This window comes from Pelobates fuscus, chromosome 2, assembly GCF_036172605.1.
Source record: "Pelobates fuscus isolate aPelFus1 chromosome 2, aPelFus1.pri, whole genome shotgun sequence".
In the NCBI taxonomy this organism is placed as follows: Eukaryota; Metazoa; Chordata; class Amphibia; order Anura; family Pelobatidae; genus Pelobates; species Pelobates fuscus.
The window spans coordinates 261755324-261774556 of record NC_086318.1 but is presented as its reverse complement, the minus strand read 5'-3'; positions in this window follow the sequence as shown (position 1 = coordinate 261774556).

Sequence of the window (19233 nt, the reverse complement as noted above, 5' to 3'; positions counted from 1 at the left end):
AGTTAAAGATGCTATATACAGTATGAATCTAGTTCACATAATGAGATTGAAACCAAATAGAAATATATAATTATTATGAATATATGAAGCCTGCTACTACCACATAAGTGATTGCTACGAGTTGTATGAGTGTGCCAGATCTCTTGGGAGCTGTTGCCTCCATTATTAATTAATATGAAGCTAACCTATTCTGCAGCGCTATACATTTATAGTAAGGGCATGTTTATAGGCGAAGAAGAACTTGCTTGAACAAGCTTACAATCTATAAGGATTTGAACTAAGCTGTTATATACGAGCACTACTGTATAAACCTAATATCCTTTTACATTGTATGTATTATATATTGTTTTAAAGGACAAAAAGGGCATTGCTTTGGTGTGACAAAAAAAATCTCATTTATTACGGAAAAAAATGGGACTTGAATCTGGGTTTCCCAGTTCTAAGGCAGTGATATTACCACTGCTCTAACCAACCAAAATATTGCTGTTGATGTTGCTATGCCAATGGTATAGCAGTAAAGACTGAGGAGGTAACAAAATATATAGAAATATATAGTGGAATAACTATACATTGGCTACCGCAATGTATAGATTAAATTATTTTCTTTTTTATGGTGACAGTCATGTTTGGCATGACATGTGAAATATTCTAAGAGTGTTCCATATCAACATTATAAACATGTTGTAGAAATTGAGAATTCCCAATGCCTAAAAATCTACTCTGTGGTGAGACTATAATTCAATAGGTTTAAATCAAGCTTTTTTCAGTGTTTCTTTCTCTGGCTCTTCCTCTTCTCCCCAACCCCTCTCTGTTGACGTTCGACAAGGTTCTGTCCTTGGTCCCCAATTATTCTCAGTCTACTCTGCCTCCATTGGTAAACGTATCAGCTCCTTTGGCTTCTATTATCATTTATATGCAGATGATACACAAATCTACCTGTCCTCTCCTGATCTCTCGTCGCCCATCTTGACTTGTGTCTCTGACTGCCTCTCCGCGATTTCCAACTGGATGGCTTCTCACTTCCTTAAATTCAACCTGTTCAAAACAGAACCTCTGGTCTTTCCTCCCTCAATTGTTGCTACTGCCGTGTCTGTCTCCTTCCAAGTCAACGGCACCACCATCACCTCTACCTTGCAGGCTCGCTGCCTCAGTGTTCTCTTTGACTCCGACCTCTCCTTCACCACTCATATCCATAGGCAAATTCTGCCACTTCCATCTCAAAAACATAGCTTGCATCTGCCCCTATTTAACACCAGATGCTACTAAGGCGCTGGTCCATGCCGTTGTTCTTTCTCATCTTGACTACTGCAATCCCCTTCTCAGTGGTCTTACATGTTCCCAGATTGCACTGCTGCAATCTATAATAAATGCGACGGCGAGGCTCCTTTTCCTGTCCGCCTGCACCTCCAAATCTTCCCTCTTCTGTCGGCCCCTACATTGGCTTCCAGTTAGATATAGTGCTCAATTTAAGATTCTGGTGCTTGCTTGCATAATGCTGCTCCAACCTACCTATCCTCCCTAATATACAAATATATCCTGTCGAGGCCCCTGCGCTCTGCCGAAGACCTATGCCTATCCTCTGTCAGTACTCCCACATCTGATGCTCGCCTCCAAGACTTCTCCAGGGCTGCACCTTTTCTGTGGAACTCCTTCTCTTCTCCATTAGAATTTCACACAGTCTCCACTCCTTCAAAAAATCTTTGAAAACACACTTCTTCAGGAAAGCATATCATTTAAATTGTTAGCGGGTTTTCATTCACCCTCTTCCCCCTATGACTTCTCCTGCAACTGTCAAAAATAACCTAAGTTCTCAGTTATAACTTTTCTAGCAACCTGTTTCATTACCCCTACTTTTACCCTTTGTGTCACTATACCCCACTCCCTCTAGCATGTAAGCTTACACCCTCTTCCCCTCTGTTCCTGTGCGTCCATTTGCCTGGTTACAATTACATGTCTGTTAGTCCACCCATTATACGACGCTATAGAATTTGCTGGCGCTATATAAATAATAAAATAATATGTCATTATAAATAATATCTCAATATTTTGTGCTGTAGTTGTGGTGCAAATGTAAAGATACAGTATCCAAGACACCTATTTCAGTTAAATAGTACATTAGTTAAATCTATTTCGGATGTTAATCCATACAACTTTTATAAACAAGGTATTTTATGACAGCTTAAAAAAACATCTTAAACTACACCACAGTAATTCCTCCTAGAGCTTTCATACTGTAATATAAACAAATTAGACTGTCATTAAACAATTCCCAGTGTGTGGCACAGGCACTAGTGTTTGAAATACGTCTTCATCTGTCTAAACAGAAACAGATGCTAGAGTAGCACAGTCACAGAAGCTGTTGTTAAAACACTTGATTGAAACATCTGCCCTGGCTATTACTTGGGACCTGAGCCACTTAAGCAGCAGCTGTCTCATCTGGATCAACCAGATATCAAATAGGAGTAATTCTGTGCAGTTTAGCTAAATAGAACCATAGCATTTGTGAGGAAAATGACTAAATGTGGAGCAGTCAACCTACAGAACAGAGTTTATTCACTAAACACCTAACTGAAGTGAACTGAAATCCAGATTGCAAAATGTATGTAAAAATAGCCCAGCTGTGGCTAGAGCTGTGTTGGATAATTTTCCCATTCCAATTATTTTGGCCAACATTATGCAATTTCATGTTCAATTCACTAAAAAATTATATTAAAGCAAAAGTGTCACCCCCTGCAAAATGAGTATTTCATAAAGATAGAATGTTGATAAAATACCAATATTGACTGTGTTGAAATTTCACTGAAGTCCCATCAAAAGATACACTGAGAAGATCTATAGGGGATCCCGTGGCTCCTGGCAGCTGCAGAGCCAAGAGAAGAAGAGGGCCGGCATGAAGATGATGGTGGCGCCTGCGAGGGACTGGTTCAGGTAAGTAAAACTCACCTTGCCTGCCCCACAAGATTGTCGAACCCCAAGATGTGATGTCAAATTATTCAAATGTTTGAGATGTGACAGTTTCATTTCAATAAATAAACAGCAATATATCTGATGATTAGTTAAAAGATTTCTCTATTTCTCTATTGTAACCAGATAAATATTGCTCATTTGGAAACAATCCTTCCAGTTGATTCAACTTCAGATTGTTTCCCTTGTTTCAACTTATTATTGAATATTAATATACTTGTGTGAAACATTAATGTTTGCACATCACAATTGTGGATAATTCACTGAACATCAAATATGCAGGAGCCAATTCTCATAAATGGATTTGGCAGAATCCATAGGAGTTTATTAATGATGTAAAAACTAAATTAATTCTCCTTTTACATTTACAACAGAACTCATCTAAACCAATCCAAAACTAATGCATATCAGTCAGATTGCTAGACAGTCAGATTCTGGAGCTAATCAGTGAATACATTTTAGATGTTCTCATGCAAATTGCATGGAAATAATTAAAATAAATAAATAAAACATTTTAAATGAAAAATAGACTAAATGGAGTCCCCCAGTGCCAACCAATAAAAAAAAGATATGACTTTACTCTTCGGATCCCAACTTCACGAGAAGATGCATAATAATAAATAATGAATTAATAAATAATTTCCTCAATGGGTTCTGGTGGCAACCTTCAGTTCTGTTATTTTTTCAGTTTCTGTCATGCTTCCTCAACTCCCAAGTTAACATTGTTTTCCTTTCTGCACAAATAGGATCAGAATTTTATTCATTCAAATAAAATTCTGATCCAAACTAAAAGTATCAAACTGCGTTCTAACATGAATGGACAAACTATGCCTATTCTGTTAGGACGAAATTTGTCCATCTGGCGAACGGCCGTTCAAATGGCGAGTGAAGCAACACGAGAACACAGGAGGAGAGGTGAGTATTGTGGGAAAATGTCTTTGACCACAGAAAATGGAGAAGACTTCAAGAGATACTATCATCACCAGAAGTACTACAGCTTAGTGTAGTTGTTCTGGTGAGTATAATCATTGCATTCAGGCTAAAAATCAGCAATTCTAATGATGTCACCAAGGGGACAGAGCTAGCCTGGCAGACCGCGCAGCGCTGGAATTAAGGTGAATTTTAATACCTTTCAAGGGGGCTAAGGAGGGCAAGCCACCTAAATGGTGGGTTAAACACTTTAGGGTCAGGAATACATGTTTGTGTTCCTGACGTGTTACTTTAAGCTCCTCTTTGGGTCAAAGCTGGTCAACGTACGAAAAATACGTAACACAAAATAGTCCCTACTGTGTTTTATGTTTTAACCCCTTAAGGACCAAACTTCTGGAATAAAAGGGAATCATGACATGTCACACATGTCATGTGTCCTTAAGGGGTTAAAGAAAATTAGATCAGATATGAAGAAATGAAGAACAGATCCTGAGAGAGTAGAAAACGAGAAAGATTGGGTAGAGGTAAGTTTGGCATGACAGTGCCGCTTTAACACAAGGTGTTTAGCAGGCGAAGTATCAAAGTCAAGGAGAACAAGCCAAGGTTAGGGATTCCATAAATACACAATATCAAAATGTCAAGCTGGATTAAGGGGTAAAGATATCAGGGTAGCCAGACAAGACAAAAATGATAACCAGGAAAAGACAGATAATTAGGAACAAGCTACTGTGACCACAAGGAACCCACAATAAGGCACTGAACAAACGCAAAACTCAAATATTAATTTTTTTTGGACATCTGTGATTTCCACGCCCCCCCTCCCCCCAAATATACGTGGGTGTTGAAAATAACACAGTTCTTCATCAGTGGCAAAGATACAGCATCTGGTGTCGGAAATGCTAGCAGGTGAGCCAGCGAGGGAGAATATGGCATGGGAAAGACTTGGGGAGGGTATCTATCCTGATAGTAGGTTAACATTTGTACCTGTTAGGAAAGAGAATTTTGCAAATTATTTTTTTTCAGGATGTATGCTAGCAGCAGAATTCTGCCCTTAGATCTTCTCCATACAACTATGTATTTTATGGAACATTGTCATTATTTAACAGAGAATTCCTTACTGGAACAAGTAGACATACATACTCCACTCCAACAGTCAAAAATATATCTCCTTAATCTGGCCTGATTCAGGCATGGACAATATAACTTGCCTTACCTAGTATATAGTTATTTACAAAGAATATTTGCATTTCGTTTCTAAATGTGGAAAGACATGACCCCAAAACCCTGCTCCATCCTTCCGCACATTGGACATACTTCCTCTGGTTTGAGGTAGGCATATTGATAACTTGCATATTTTGATGGTATTCTCTTCTGGAGAACATATTGTGATAAAAGTTCTCTTCTGGAGAACTACACCTGTAATTTCGTAGAGATAGTTTTATATGTTTGATATATTTTTGGATATTCAGCATCTCCTTCTCATTGTGTCGCATCAATGGCCTTTACTAGACTTGGAGATTTGTTTTGGTCTGAAAGTGTTTGTTTTGCTTCTACACGTGACACCAAATAAGAGAGGATTCATGGGAGTAAAAGATGATTGGTGGCAAGGGGAAAGTCACTAAATGTCCAGGTCAAATGAGATCAAGTGAAAAGTTAGCAATAAAGGGAAAAAAGGAGGAACAGTAAAAAAAAAATCTATATTTATATATTTAATTAATAAATAAAGAAATGAAATATATGTGATAGAACCACAACATTCTACGGGGACATTATGTAGCACAGGCCATATATTTTGCATATACATTTGTGCTCAAATGTTTGCATACCCTTGGAGAATTGGTATTATATGTACCACTTTATTTGTTTTTCAAAAAGAAAAATCAGCATTGACATAACATTTACCAAAAACCAATTTCAGTTATGTACATAGTGACATCAGTTATAGTGAAGCATTGCATTAATGATATGTCCACAAATCAAGTCGAGTCATTGCACATTATGATAGCATTCATTATACCATATTCACATTACTAAAATAGTCATTGCATACGCGTCGCTGCTGTCTGGTTTTGTTTAACAGGGATACAGAAAATAAAAGGGTATAGGGTATAGGCTCATTTACAGTCACTTGAATTTGGCATTTTAGTAACCGGTATTGGGAAAAAGGGGTTTTGCTCCAGTTAGAGTTTCGGTTATTCAGGCATGTTTGGCTGCGTTACCCCTAATTCGAAAAGCCATCTGTTCGTATGAGTATATGTCATCCATTCGGCTGGTGATCTCTGCCATAGTGCACCTCTACTTTTCCAGTGGAACGCCAACCACACTTTTGCTACTGTCAACAGGTTGATTACTACTGCTCGGTGAGGGCTGGCCTCCTGTTCTGGTATGATGTGGAGTATGTAATGCTCAAGTCATAGAGGGATAGTAAGGGTGGTTATGCTACGGACAATCATCTGGATTTGTTTCTAGAAGCGTGCTAAAGCTGTGTATTGCCAAAACATGGTAAATTGTCCCTTTCGCATCTTCGCACTTCCAGCAGTGTGGAGAGGTGGTACTGTAAATATGTGACAACCTGTGAGGCACCAAACACTATCTCATGGTAATTTTACAGTAAACTTCCCACAAGGAAAGACTGCTGGAGGCTTGCTTGGTGTGCTCCATAGCAGTCTGCCACTGGGGTAATAAGACCTCCCTCCCTATATCCCGCTCCCATTGTCTCATATAAGGCAATTTGTCTAGAGTCCTTTCAAATAATAATGCAGTATAGCAGAGGGAGAGAAGTGCCTTCTTGATAAGTATTAGTTTTAAGTTAATTGTGGGTGGGTGTGTTGGGCTAGGCATGTTAATCTTGCCCAGAGAAATAGGTCTCATGTTGGCAAGGAGAACCTGTCCTGCACATCAGGGAACGTCTTTAGCTTATCATTAGTAAAGAGCCTATCCACAGTGCCAATGTCTCTGGTGACCCAAGACTCTAAAGGTAGATCAGGAGACAGCACTGTCAGAGCAGCCAGGGGAGCCAACCTGAGCAGGGAGTAGGGATATAGTATTCTTTCTGACCAGATCCTCCAGGCATGAAGTTTTAGAACATGCTAATAAGGGGCTGCCCGTTAGAGGTAGAGGCGCCCTTGTCCATATCATGTGTAACAGATTACTCAGGTGTAAGCAGGCGTTCTCGAGGGGCAGCCATAGTGGTCCCCTTGACTGAGTAGATTCAGTGAGAAGGCGCACACACTGCGCCAATAAAGACATCCTGTAGTAGGTTTTGATATCAGGCACCCCTAAACCCCCCTTGGAATAGGAAAAGCATAGTGTACAACTCGCTATTCATGGGGGTTTTCTCCTCCAAATGTGTGCGTTTATCGCAGACTGGAATTGTTTCATCATTTTGTTTGGTAGTGTAATAGGTATCGTGCGAAACAAGTATAGAATGTGCGGGAGTATCATCACCTATATCGAACTAAAGCGGCCCAGCCACGACAACTGCATGTCGGTCCATTGTGTCATGTGAGATCTAATCTTATGTAGCACCGGGACATGGTTTTCTTGTGGGAGATGGTGCAGGGATTTGGTCAGTTTGATACCCAAATATGAGAGAGATTTCTTGCGCCAGTCAAAGGGGTATGCTTATGTCAGCGTGTCTGTCGTAGCTTTTGGTAGATTCATTGGGAGCGCTTGAGTTTTGGAGGAGTTATTTTTATAGTAAGAAACGTGACCATAAGAGTCCAGTAGGCTGAGTAAGTTGGGAATGGAGGTCGTTGGGTTCGTTATAAATAAGAGGATTTCATCCGTGAAAAGGCCCAGTTTCTGACATCCATCTGGTGTGGACATGCCAGCAATATTCTGATATTGTTTTATATGTCAAATTAGAGGTTCTAGACACAGTATAAATATTAGTGGTGAGAGAGGGATATGTACCATTTTTAAAGAAAATATGAGTGAGCAGGCAAAACACATTTCTTTTATTTCTTATGGGATTCATAGTCAACTGTAGGTTAAAATAGAATGGCACAATCATAAAACAAAACATGTCAAAAAAGAAAAAATAGAAATTACCCCTATTTAAAAGTCTTCATACCCTTAGTTCTTAATACTGTGTATTGCTCCCTTTAGCATCAATTGCAGCGTGCAGCCTTTTGTATTAGTTAGGAGACCCCTAGTTCTTGCAGGTAGTATTGCTGCTCATTCATCTTGGCAAAATGCCTCCAGACCATGCAAAGTCTTTGGTCGTCTTGCATGAACTGCACATATTAAGGTCAGGAGACTGTGATGGCCACTCCAGAACCTTCATCTTTTTCTGCTGTAACCACTGGAAAGTAAACTTGGCCTTGTGCTTATGGTCATTGTCATGCTGGAAAGTCCAAGAGCATACCATGAGCAGCCTTCATGCAAAATTGCCTGCCAGTATTTTCTGATAACATGCTGCATTCATCTCGCCATCAATTTTCACAAGATTCCCCGTGCCCTCACAGCTCACACACCCACAAAAAACTGGTGAGCCACAAGCATGCTTCACAGTGGGGATGGTATTCTTTTCACTATAGACTTTGTTAACCCCTCTCCAAACATAGCGCTTATGATTGTGACCATAAAGCTTTATTTTGGTCTTGTCACTTCAAATTACAGTGTGTCAGAAGCTGTGAGGTGTGTCAAGGTGTTGTTGGGCATATTGTAACTGGACTTTTTTGTGCATTGGTGCAGTAAAGGCTTCTTTCTGGCAACTCAACCATGCAGCTCATTTTTGTTCAAGTATCGTCGTATTGTGCTCCTTGAAACAACTACAACATCTTTTTCCAGAGCAGCCTGTATTTCTCATGAGGTTACATGTAGGTTTTTATTTGTATCCCGATCAATTCTACTGGCAGTTGTGGCTGACATCTTTCATGGTCAACCTGACCTTAGCTTGGTATCAAGAGATCCTGAAATTTCCCACTTCTTAATACTAGATTGAACAGTACTGACTGGCATTTTCAAGGCTTTGGATATCTTTTTATATCCTTTTCCATCTTTATAACATTCCATTACCTTGTTACGCAGGTCTTTTGACAGTTCTTTTCTGCATCCCATGACTCAGTATCTAGCCTGCTCAGTGCATCCATGTGAGCTAACAAACTCATTGACTATTTTTACACAGACACTAATTGTAATTTAGAAAGCCACAGGTGCGAAGAATTAAGCGAAGAATTAACCTTTTAATTGCAATTTTAACCTATGTGTGTGTCACCTTGTGTTTCTGTAACAAGGCCAAACATTGAAGCGTGTAAACTGTTGATCAGGGCCATTTAATGATTTCTGCTATCATTATGCTTTAAAAAGGAACCAAACAACTATGTGATAAAAAAAAAATGGCTTCATATGATCACTATCCTTCAATAAAAGACATTTTTATGCATGATCAGTCCTATTTTCAAAATCAATGGCAAAATTTCACAATTTCTACCAGGGTATTGTATTATGCATAGTGAAAGGAAATAAAACATTCTGCGTTTTTATATTCCCCAGACTTCCCTAGTCCGAATCACATTTCATTAGTCTATTGTTGCCTGCATATTTACTATCTGATTGAATTAATTTGAGTCTGCACAAGTGAAAGTCCCTAGAGTCTAGTTCCGATTGAAATAATGATTATATATTCCATTGGGAACTGTGTGCCCTGTTTGGTACTGTTAGCGATTCCCGTAGTACAATTTTAGGACCTGCTTTCTGTGTGCACTGGCCAGAGAGCCAGTGTGCCAGAAGTGCCTTTGTAAAGGCAGTATTTGGAGGACAGGCAGAGGGATTGCTACTTGCATAGAAGGAGGAAGACAGGCAAAGGAGTTAATACATAACTGGAAGGAGTAAACAAACGGTGGGATGGGGCAGACCAGGGAAATGCCCGGTGGGCCATGATGGCCATAAGCCGAGGCCAGCAGTGTAAATCAGAGGATCTTTCCTGCCAGCCCATGGCGGGTTGGCACTATACAAGTGTCAGCTTTGCTGTTTGCCATCAAATGCAGTAAATCAAATGCAGTAAATCCAGCAGGAGAGGGGAGAGGACCCGTGGGCTCTAGCCAGCAGCTCCATCAGGCTCTGAATGTTCCTCTTGCACTCTCAGTGCCAGATCTCAAAAGAGTGAACTCTAGCCAGAGGAGCTGCTAGAGTTCAATCAGTATCACAGGACCATCAGGGTTTACAATGTCCCCCCTCCCTGGCTCCACATACAATATAGGCCTATACCTGCCAACATATATGCACACTGCACCCCTCACACACATGCACCCCTCAAACACATTGCATCCTTCACACACACACACACTGCACCCCTAACACATACTGCATCCTTCAAACACACTGCATCCCTCACACACACTGCGCCTATCAAGCACATATTCCACCCTTCACACACACAATGCACCCCTCACAAAAATACACTCACACACTGCTCCTCTTACACACATTGAACCCCTCACACACATTGCACCCTTCACATACATTACAACGCTACACATACTGCACCCCCCACACACACTGCACCCCACACACACAGCACCCTTCACACACGCTGCGGACCTACACACACTACATTTCTTGTACATACACTATGACTTACACACACTAGATTCCCCACACACACTTCATGTTTGATTGCAAACATGTAATTAAATTTTCTTTCACTGCACAGAAAAAATACAGGGATTTTTTTCTGCAAAAACAGTCGTTGCTACAGCAGTGGTTGTACACAGCCGTGCTGGTGCTACAACACACTGCTAAAGCCGAATAGACCGCTTGATGCTACAAGGCCGATGCGACTTCGCCAGGAACACAAGTTCATGGGGCACATCAGGTGGACATCTTTGAGGCCCCAATCCAATGTACATCTTGGATCAGGTGCCCGGTCAGGCACTGCGGCCTCCTTTAATAGTGTAATCGGGCCCCCTGCTTAGTGTGAAGCCACAGTTTTGAGTACAAGTCACTTCCTCCCATCTTCCCAACAAGTTGAGTGGGAGAGAGGGGAGGACCAGAGAGAAGGGAGATTGAAACTAGGACCAGAGCAGGGAGAGCCTGTACCAAAGTCCCATCACACTCAGCCAGATGCCAATGTACCCCAAAAGCCACCCTTCTGCACCAAAAAGGTATGGAAGCAAGGGGGTGGCTAAAAATATGTTGTAGCAGACTCCAGTCCCCTATGTTCTGTTGTCCATACCCCCTTGTTTGTCTCCCAAACAGGGGCGGACTGAGAACCCTCAGGGCCCCCGGGCAAAATAAATCAAGGGCCCCTTACAGGCCCCACCCATACTCCGCAGCAAGCGCCACCCATGTCCCGCCTCCATGCACCGCCTCCAGCCACACCCTACACAATCTTTAGACACAAGGAACAAAAGTGAAATAATCCCTTCAAGGCCCCAGTAGAGACTACAATGGGCCATGGAGGGGGGTCTTTCTAGCAGAGGCTATCTCAGTGTCCTTTAGAGAGTGTGTTAGAAAGAATCCCCTCCAGGCCCTATTAGAGACTACAATGGAGTCTAATAGGCTTGGAAGGGGGTCTTTCTAACAGAGGCCATCTCAGTGTCCCTGCTGGAAACAGTCGCCTCCAGGCCCCAGTAGAGACTACAATTGAGGGCTAATGGGCCATGGAGGGGGGGGGGGGAGCATTCTAGCAGAGGCTTTCTCAGTGTCCTTTAGAGAGTGTGTTAGAAAGTCTAATGGAGTCTAATGGGGCCTGGAGGGGGTCTCTCCAACACTCTGGTTCCTATTCACAATATAGCAACACAACATAGCTGATACCTAGGCCAAGTTGGCTCCTCTTACCTTAATTACTGTTGCTGGCTGGCAGTCTGTGGGCTTGCTGGAAGGCTGTGGGCTTACTGGCTGCGGCTGGCAGGCTGTGGGCTTGCTGGCAGGCTGTGGGCTTGCTGGCTACTGCCGGCAGGCTGTGGGCTTGCTGGCTGCGGCTGGCAGGCTGTGGGCTTGCTGGAAGGCTGTGGGCTTACTGGCTGCGGCTGGCAGGCTGTGGGCTTGCTGGCAGGCTGTGGGCTTGCTGGCTACTGCCGGCAGGCTGTGGGCTTGCTGGCTGCGGCTGGCAGGCTGTGGGCTTGCTGGCTGCGGCTGGCAGGCTGTGGCTTGCTGGCTGTGGCTTGCTGGCTGCGGCTGGCAGGCTGTGGGCTTGCTGGAAGGCTGTGGGCTTACTGGCTGCGGCTGGCAGGCTGTGGGCTTGCTGGAAGGCTGTGGGCTTACTGGCTGCGGCTGGCAGGCTGTGGGCTTGCTGGCAGGCTGTGGGCTTGCTGGCTACTGCCGGCAGGCTGTGGGCTTGCTGGCTGCGGCTGGCAGGCTGTGGGCTTGCTGGCTGCGGCTGGCAGGCTGTGGGCTTACTGGCTGCGACTGGCAGGCTGTGGCTTGCTGGCTGTGGCTTGCTGGCTGGCAGGCTGTGGCTTGCTGGCTGCGGTTGGCAGGCTGTGGGTTTGCTGGCTTTAAGCCTAACTGGTGGCCTGTAGGCTGGCTGGCTGTCTACTGGCCAGCCTGTGGACTGGCTGGCCTGTGGGTTGGCTGGCTTGCTGGCTACTGGGGCACTCGTAGATTATTTAAAGAAATAATCCATGCACAATAACCACTACTACTCTGTGTAGTCGTTATGGTGCCAGGAGGGCCGTGCCCCCCTCCCAGAGTAAGTAGTCAAACCGTTTAAGAACAGTTTGACAACTTACCTGGGGTCTGCTGGGATATGAGGCTGTAGTAGGGTATAGGAGCAGTGGTGCAATGTGTAAGGGGTGCAGTGTGTGTGTGAAAGGTTCAGTGTGTGTGAGGGGGTGTAGTGTGTGAATGTGTAGGGTGTGTGGGGCAATGTGTGTATGAGGGGACTGTGTATGTGTGTGGCAATGTTAGTATGGGGGGCTGTGTGTGTATGGGTGGGCAGTGTATGTGTGTGTGTGTGAGGCAATGTGTGTAAATGTGTATGGTGTGTGTGGGGGCAGTGTGTGTGTATGGGGGGCAGTGTGTGAATGTGTTTGGTGTGTGGGGGCAGTGTGTTTATGGGGCTAAAGTTCACTCTCACCACTGCGACCACCAGGAATACCTGGTGGTCGCAGTGTTGGTAGCTCCCGGGCTAGAGTTTACTCTCGCAAGAGCCGTAACGTTGCCGTGGTAACCGCGGCAACGATCTGTGCTCGCGCAAGAAGGACCCAGAGGAGCTGCAGGCTGAGCTCCCGGGTCCTCTCTTCCTCCCTCCCCTGCCGGCTGCCCGCACGGTGCCTGCGGACAGGGGAGGGGGCAATTGCCCTCCTCTTACTCCCCCCTCCCCCTCTTCTTACCCCCCTCCCCCTCTTCTTATCCCCTTCTTACTCCCACTCTCTTCTTACCACCCTTTTTACTCTCCCCCTCTTCTTACTCCCCCTCCCCCTCTCCTTACTCCCCCTTCTTACTCTCCCCCTCTTCTTACTCCCCCCTCCCCCTCTTCTTACTCCCACCTCTTCTTACTCCCCCCTCTTCTTACACCCTCCCCCCTCTTCTTACCCCCTCCCCGCTCTTCTTACCCCCCTCCCCCCTCTTCTTACTCCCCCTTCCTCTTTTTACTCCCCCCTCCCCTCTTCTTACCCCCTCCCCGCTCTTCTTACCCCCTCCCCCCTCTTCTTACTCCCCCTTCCTCTTTTTACTCCCCCCTCCCCTCTTCTTACCCCCTTTACTCCCCCCTCTCTTCTTACTCTCCCCTCTTCTTACCCCCCTCCCCCCTCTTCTTACTCTCCCCTCCCCCTCTTCTTACTCCCCCCTTCCTCTTTTACTCCCCCTCCCCTCTTCTTACCCCCTTCTTACTCCCCCCTCCCTTCTTACCCCCCTCCCTTTTCTTACCCCCCTCCCTCTTCTTACCCACCTCCCTTCTTACCCCCCTCCCTCCTCTTATCCCCCTCCCTCTCTCTTCTTACCCCCTCTCTTCTTACCCCCCTCCCTCTCTCTTTTTACCCCCCTCCCTCTCTCTTTTTACCCCCCGCCCTCTTTCTTTTTACCCCCCTCCCTCTCTCTTTTAACCCCCCCTCTCTCTTTTAACCTCCCCCCTCTCTCTTTTAACCCCCCTCTCTCTTTTAACCCCCTCTCTTTTAACCCCCCCCCCTCCCTCTTTTAACCCCCCCTCCCTCTCTCTTTTAACCCCCTCCCTCTTTTAAACCCCCCTCCCTCTCTCTTTTAACCCATCTCTTTTAACAACCCCCCCTCTCTCTTTTAACCCCCCCTCCCTCTCTCTTTTAACCCCCCTCCCTCTCTCTTTTAAACCCCCTTCTCTCTTTTAATCCCCCCTCTCTCTTTTAATCCCCCCCTCTCTCTTTTAATCCCCCCCCTCTCTTTTAACTCCCCCCCCCTCCCTCCCTCTCTCTTTTTACCCCCTCCCCGTAGCGTGGCCGAGCTGCTCTGCGTCCGCGGTGCCGGCCGGATTGATAGGAAGGTGCACACACACTGAGTGTGCACCTTCCTGTCAGTCCGGCCGGGTACAGGAAACAGAAACTCCTGTTCCACACACACACACACACACAAAACACACCGATGCACAGAGACACAAATATTGACTAATAAAGACATATAGTCACAATGTGTATTTATCTGGCTGTGTGTATTTGAGTGTGTTTGGCATTGTCTACCTTTGTATGTGCCTAATAGTGTCTGACTGTGAGTGTTTTGTGTGTATGTGCGGTGTTTTGTGTATATGGGCATCTGCCTGTGGCTTTTGTGCACTTTGTTTATGGCCAAGATATGTTTTATGACTTTGTGTGCATAATGATTGTCTTCAGGGGCGACTGTGACAGGGTGCATAAAGGGGTAACTTTGGCAGGGTGAGTGCGACAGGGTGAGGGGGTAAGTGTGACAGAAGGAGGGAGGGCAAGTGTGACATGGTTGAAGGATGGAGTGTTACAGGGTGAGGGGAGGTAAGCGTGACTGGTTTAATTGTTAATGTCACAGGGTGAATGTGGCATGGTTGGGGAGGTGTGTATCACAGGGTTGGGGTAATTGTGGCATTGTTGGTGAGTGAGTGTGATAGGGCAAGAGGAGGTGAATGTGACATGATTGAGGTGAATTAATTGACAGGGTGAGTGTGGTAGAGTGAGGGGGTGAGTGTGGCAGGGTTGGAAGTGAATGTAGCACGGTTGGAGGAGAGAGTGTGACAGGAAAAGGAGTAGTGAGCGTGACAGTGAGAGAAAAGATGTAACATGATTAGGGGGTAATGTGAGTGAGGGAAAGAGGAGGTTACAGGTAGCTGAGTGAGGGTGTGACAGGGGGCTGAATGAGGGAAGGAGGGGTGACAGGGGGGTGACAGTTAGCTGAGTGAGGGGGTGACAGTTAGCTGAATGAGGGGGTGACAGGGGGCAGAGTGAGAGGGTGACAGGGGGCAGAGTGAGGGGGAGACATGGGACAGAGTGAGGGGGTGACAGGGACAGAGTGAGGGGTTGACAAGGAGGGGGTAACAGGGGGCTGAGTGAGGGGTGACTGTTGGCTGAGTGAGGGGGTGACAAGGAGGGGGTAGCAGGGGGCTGAGTGAGGGGTGACTTGTGGCTGAGTGAGGGGGTGACAAGAAGGGGGTAACAAGGAGGGGGTAACAAGGGGCTGAGTGAGGGGTGACTGGTGGCTGAGTGAGGGGGTGACAAGGAGGGGTAACAGGGGGCTGAGTGAGGGGTGACTGGTAACTGAGTGAGGGAAGGAAGGGGTGACAAGTGGCTGAGTCGGGGGTGACAGGGGGCAAAGTGAGGGGGTGACAGTGAGAGAAAAGGTGAGTTTAACAGGATTAGGGGGCAATGTGATAGGGTGAGTATGGCAGAATGAGGGGAGTTGAGTGTGGTTTGGTTGAAGGGGGTGAGTGTGCCAGTATCAAGATGGGTTATAGTAAGTGTAACGTTCACTAGGGAACCCTAACTTGCAGACAGGACAGAGTAGAGAAAATTGCAATACCGATCCTTAGAATGGTTGGGTTATGCAACAAAGGATAGTCAAAACACTAGCCGAGGTCAAGGAAAATAGAGAGACTGAATAACGAGGGACAAAGCCAAATATTAGTAGCCAGGAAATCCAAATAACAAGTGCAACGCTCAATGGTAAACCAAAGACCACAACAGAGCACTGAGGGAAGGGAGGGGCTAGCTTATATATACACTGGGTGTGTCTGATTGGCTAATCTCCAATTAGTGTTAACCACAACATGTGGGAGGAATTTTTCCCCTCCCTTGTGGTCTCTGAGGTAATCACTGTGTGCCGGGTCACATGACTGGGTGCAGCACACACATAAGGAAGCTGCTCTGGAGCGTGCAGCATCAGACACACTGTCAGTCTGGAGACAGGGACCTGATGCCGCTCGCTGTGATGAGGTAAGCAAGGTTGCCACTAGCCACGCAGGGGCAGGTGACCTGACAGTAAGGGAAGGCGGGGGTGACAGGGGGCAGAGTGTGGGGTGACAGAGGGCAGAGTGGTGGTCCTGTGGGCTGTCATTCTCCCTGGTGGTCCAGTGGCCTTCCTATCCAGTCTGTAGCTCTGCCGGGTGTGAGCTGCAGACCACATGATAGGAGTCTAGCGATCCCCAGCCAATCGGAGCATTGCCGCGGGTCTCCATGGCAACGCTTCTGACCTCTGGAGATCGCAAGACTCCTCTTTACACTGCAGTCTGCAGCTCACACCCAGCAGAGCTGCAGACTGAAGGCTGGCTCTCAGGGCAGACTGGAGGGGCCTCACGAGACACTCTCCCGATGTCACTCTGCCCTACGTGATTTAGGTGGCCGTGAGGCCCCAGCCAGTGTGAGGCCTTAGGCGGCCACTTAAATCGCCTAATTAGAGAGCCGCCTCTGCACACACACATATTCCACACAAAAAGCATGCTTACATTCTGTGACGGAACGCTGGCACTCCAACTGCATACCTCCACCAATTGATGCTCCTAGCGCTTGCCGAGGACTTCAAGCACTCCACCAGACACCATAAGCACTGCAGACCCCACTTCCAGCGATGCAGCTGCGCCGGGGTCTCACCGTTCTCCACCCACTCTGGACCCAAGACCAGGATCCTGCTTCCAGTGGGTAGACCTCTCCTAATCCAGAGAGCATAGCAGGAACAAGCTCTTACAAGCAGGTCTGTTTACAATTTATACACACATCTTAAACCCCCAACAGCCTCATTTACATACAATAGGTTACATAGATTACTATAGTACAAGAAAGGGTGGGGTCAGACTATTGCAAGGGCTGATGGGAGATTGAGGAGGGACAAAGCAGTTAGTTTAAACTGGTCTGGCAGTGTCCCTGGGACAACGCCCTGCTGGGGAAAAAATAGGACAGGAAAAAGGGGGAGGGGAAGCAGGGCCGTCTTCAACGCTGGGCAAACGGGCAGCGGCCTGGGCCCAGTTGCTCCTGGGGGGCCCCAGAGCAGCTGCCCCGTGGGCCCCGCAATTTGTGCAGCCCCCATGGACCAGCTCACACACTAAGGAGGCCCCCCCGGGTGGGCATGTATCAGCAGGGGTCCAGTCGGGCGCTGTGACGCTTAAACAGCACGACCGGGCCCCTTCCTGTTCGCCAGCTGGCTGGGAGGAAGTAAGTGCCGCGCGTCACTTCCTCCCCCTGGAGATCAGAGCCGCGCGGGAGGAGGAAGGCAGGGAGGAGAAGAGTTCCAGAGAAGAACTCCCATCTGCCTCAGCCTGCCACTGGACCTCAGGGAAACCACCCTCCAGAAAAAGGTAAGAACCTGGAGGGTGGCTAAATGTATGTCAGTGTGTGTCTTTCTGTCTGTCTGTCTGTGTTTGTGTGTATGTCTGTGTGTGTATGTATGTATGTCTGTCCGTGTGTGTGTGTGTGTCAGTAGGCCTGTGTGTGTTAGTATGTCTGTGTGTGTGTAAGTATGCCTGTGTGTGTGTGTCTGTGTGTATGTCAGTATATCTGTCAGTGTATGTATTTGTGTGTGTGTGTATGTCTGTGTGTGTCAGTATGAATGCAAGTATATATTTGTGTGTTAGTGTATATGTGTGTCAGTATGTATCTGTGAAATTTTTTAATGTCTGTCTGTGTGTGTGTATGTGTCAGTATGTCTGTCAGTGTGATTGCGGGTTGGGCATAATTGGGGGATGAGGTGGAGGGAGGGGTGGGAGGGGCAGGGCCCAAGGGGCCCAAGAAAATGAATTGCCCAGGATCCTAATCATATTATAGACGGCCCTGAGGGAAAGAGGCACAGATAAGCAATACATTCAACATACTCCTCCTCTGTGTCTGAGAGATAATAAATTATCTCCAGGTACAGAGAAACACACAATTTACAAACACCCCAAAAGTACCCCTTATGATCCATGGAAATCCCTCATCTGAGTGACCAACATATCCAAAAATTACCCAGATCGGTCTAGTGGTTTGGTTTTTCCATGGAAGTCACTTTTTAACATGTGTTTTTGCAGGGCCCATAATCCTGGGGCAAGAGGCTGGCAAGCAGGCCCCTCCAAGTACCAGTGGTTACTTTCGCCACACATTCAAACATACAAACACTGTTCAGTGATAAGTACAACCCTGCAATGAAGAACAAATGGTAAATCCCCAGCTGGTAAAAGCATGGGAGTTGTACGAGAGAACTGTGTAGGGAAGAAGGACCGATAAAATATTTTAAGCGGGTACAGGTAGGAAGCTTGGAAGAGGTTCATTGCCTTTATTGCTAAGGAAATATAGTATATGTCATGAAGTGAATTGGGGAGACATATAACTTACCCGTACAATTGCAGATCCCTCCTATCCACCCTCCCCCCTACCCCGTGGTGCAGAAAAGGTTAAAAAACGCTTCTGTTACTTACCTGGGTCTTAGTGAAGTGGTCTGGGTGCAGTATTCCTGACCCCTTAACCCAGCAAGTGACATTTTTTACATTTTATTTCTATTTTTATTTTTATTTCTATTTTTTTATAATGTATTTTGTATTTTCTTTATTTTTATTTTCTTTCTTTTACATTTTCCTTTTTAAGTGTATTTATCTATTTTTATCTGGACTTGTCTTTTTTTTTTAAAATCCCTTAAGCTCGCTATCTATATATATATATATATATATATATATATATATATATAAAACACACCACCTTCTTCTCAGCTATTCAGTCTTTCCCATTTTATGATACATGTATGTCTGCATCCATAGATAGAACTTTAGTCTATTCTCTTTTGCTAATCCTTCATTTTTCTGTATATCGTGTTCTTGTTTTTTATCATGGACATTTATGGACTTATGTATCCGCAATGAGGGTGGAACCCGATAGCTTTAAAAAGCGCACCACCGACTCTTAAGGATTATATAATTACGAAGAAACGAACTTGTGCCTTATTTCCCTAGGAAGTTCATGCTATATGAACAAAATGTGTAGGACCTTTTTAAAGTGTTAT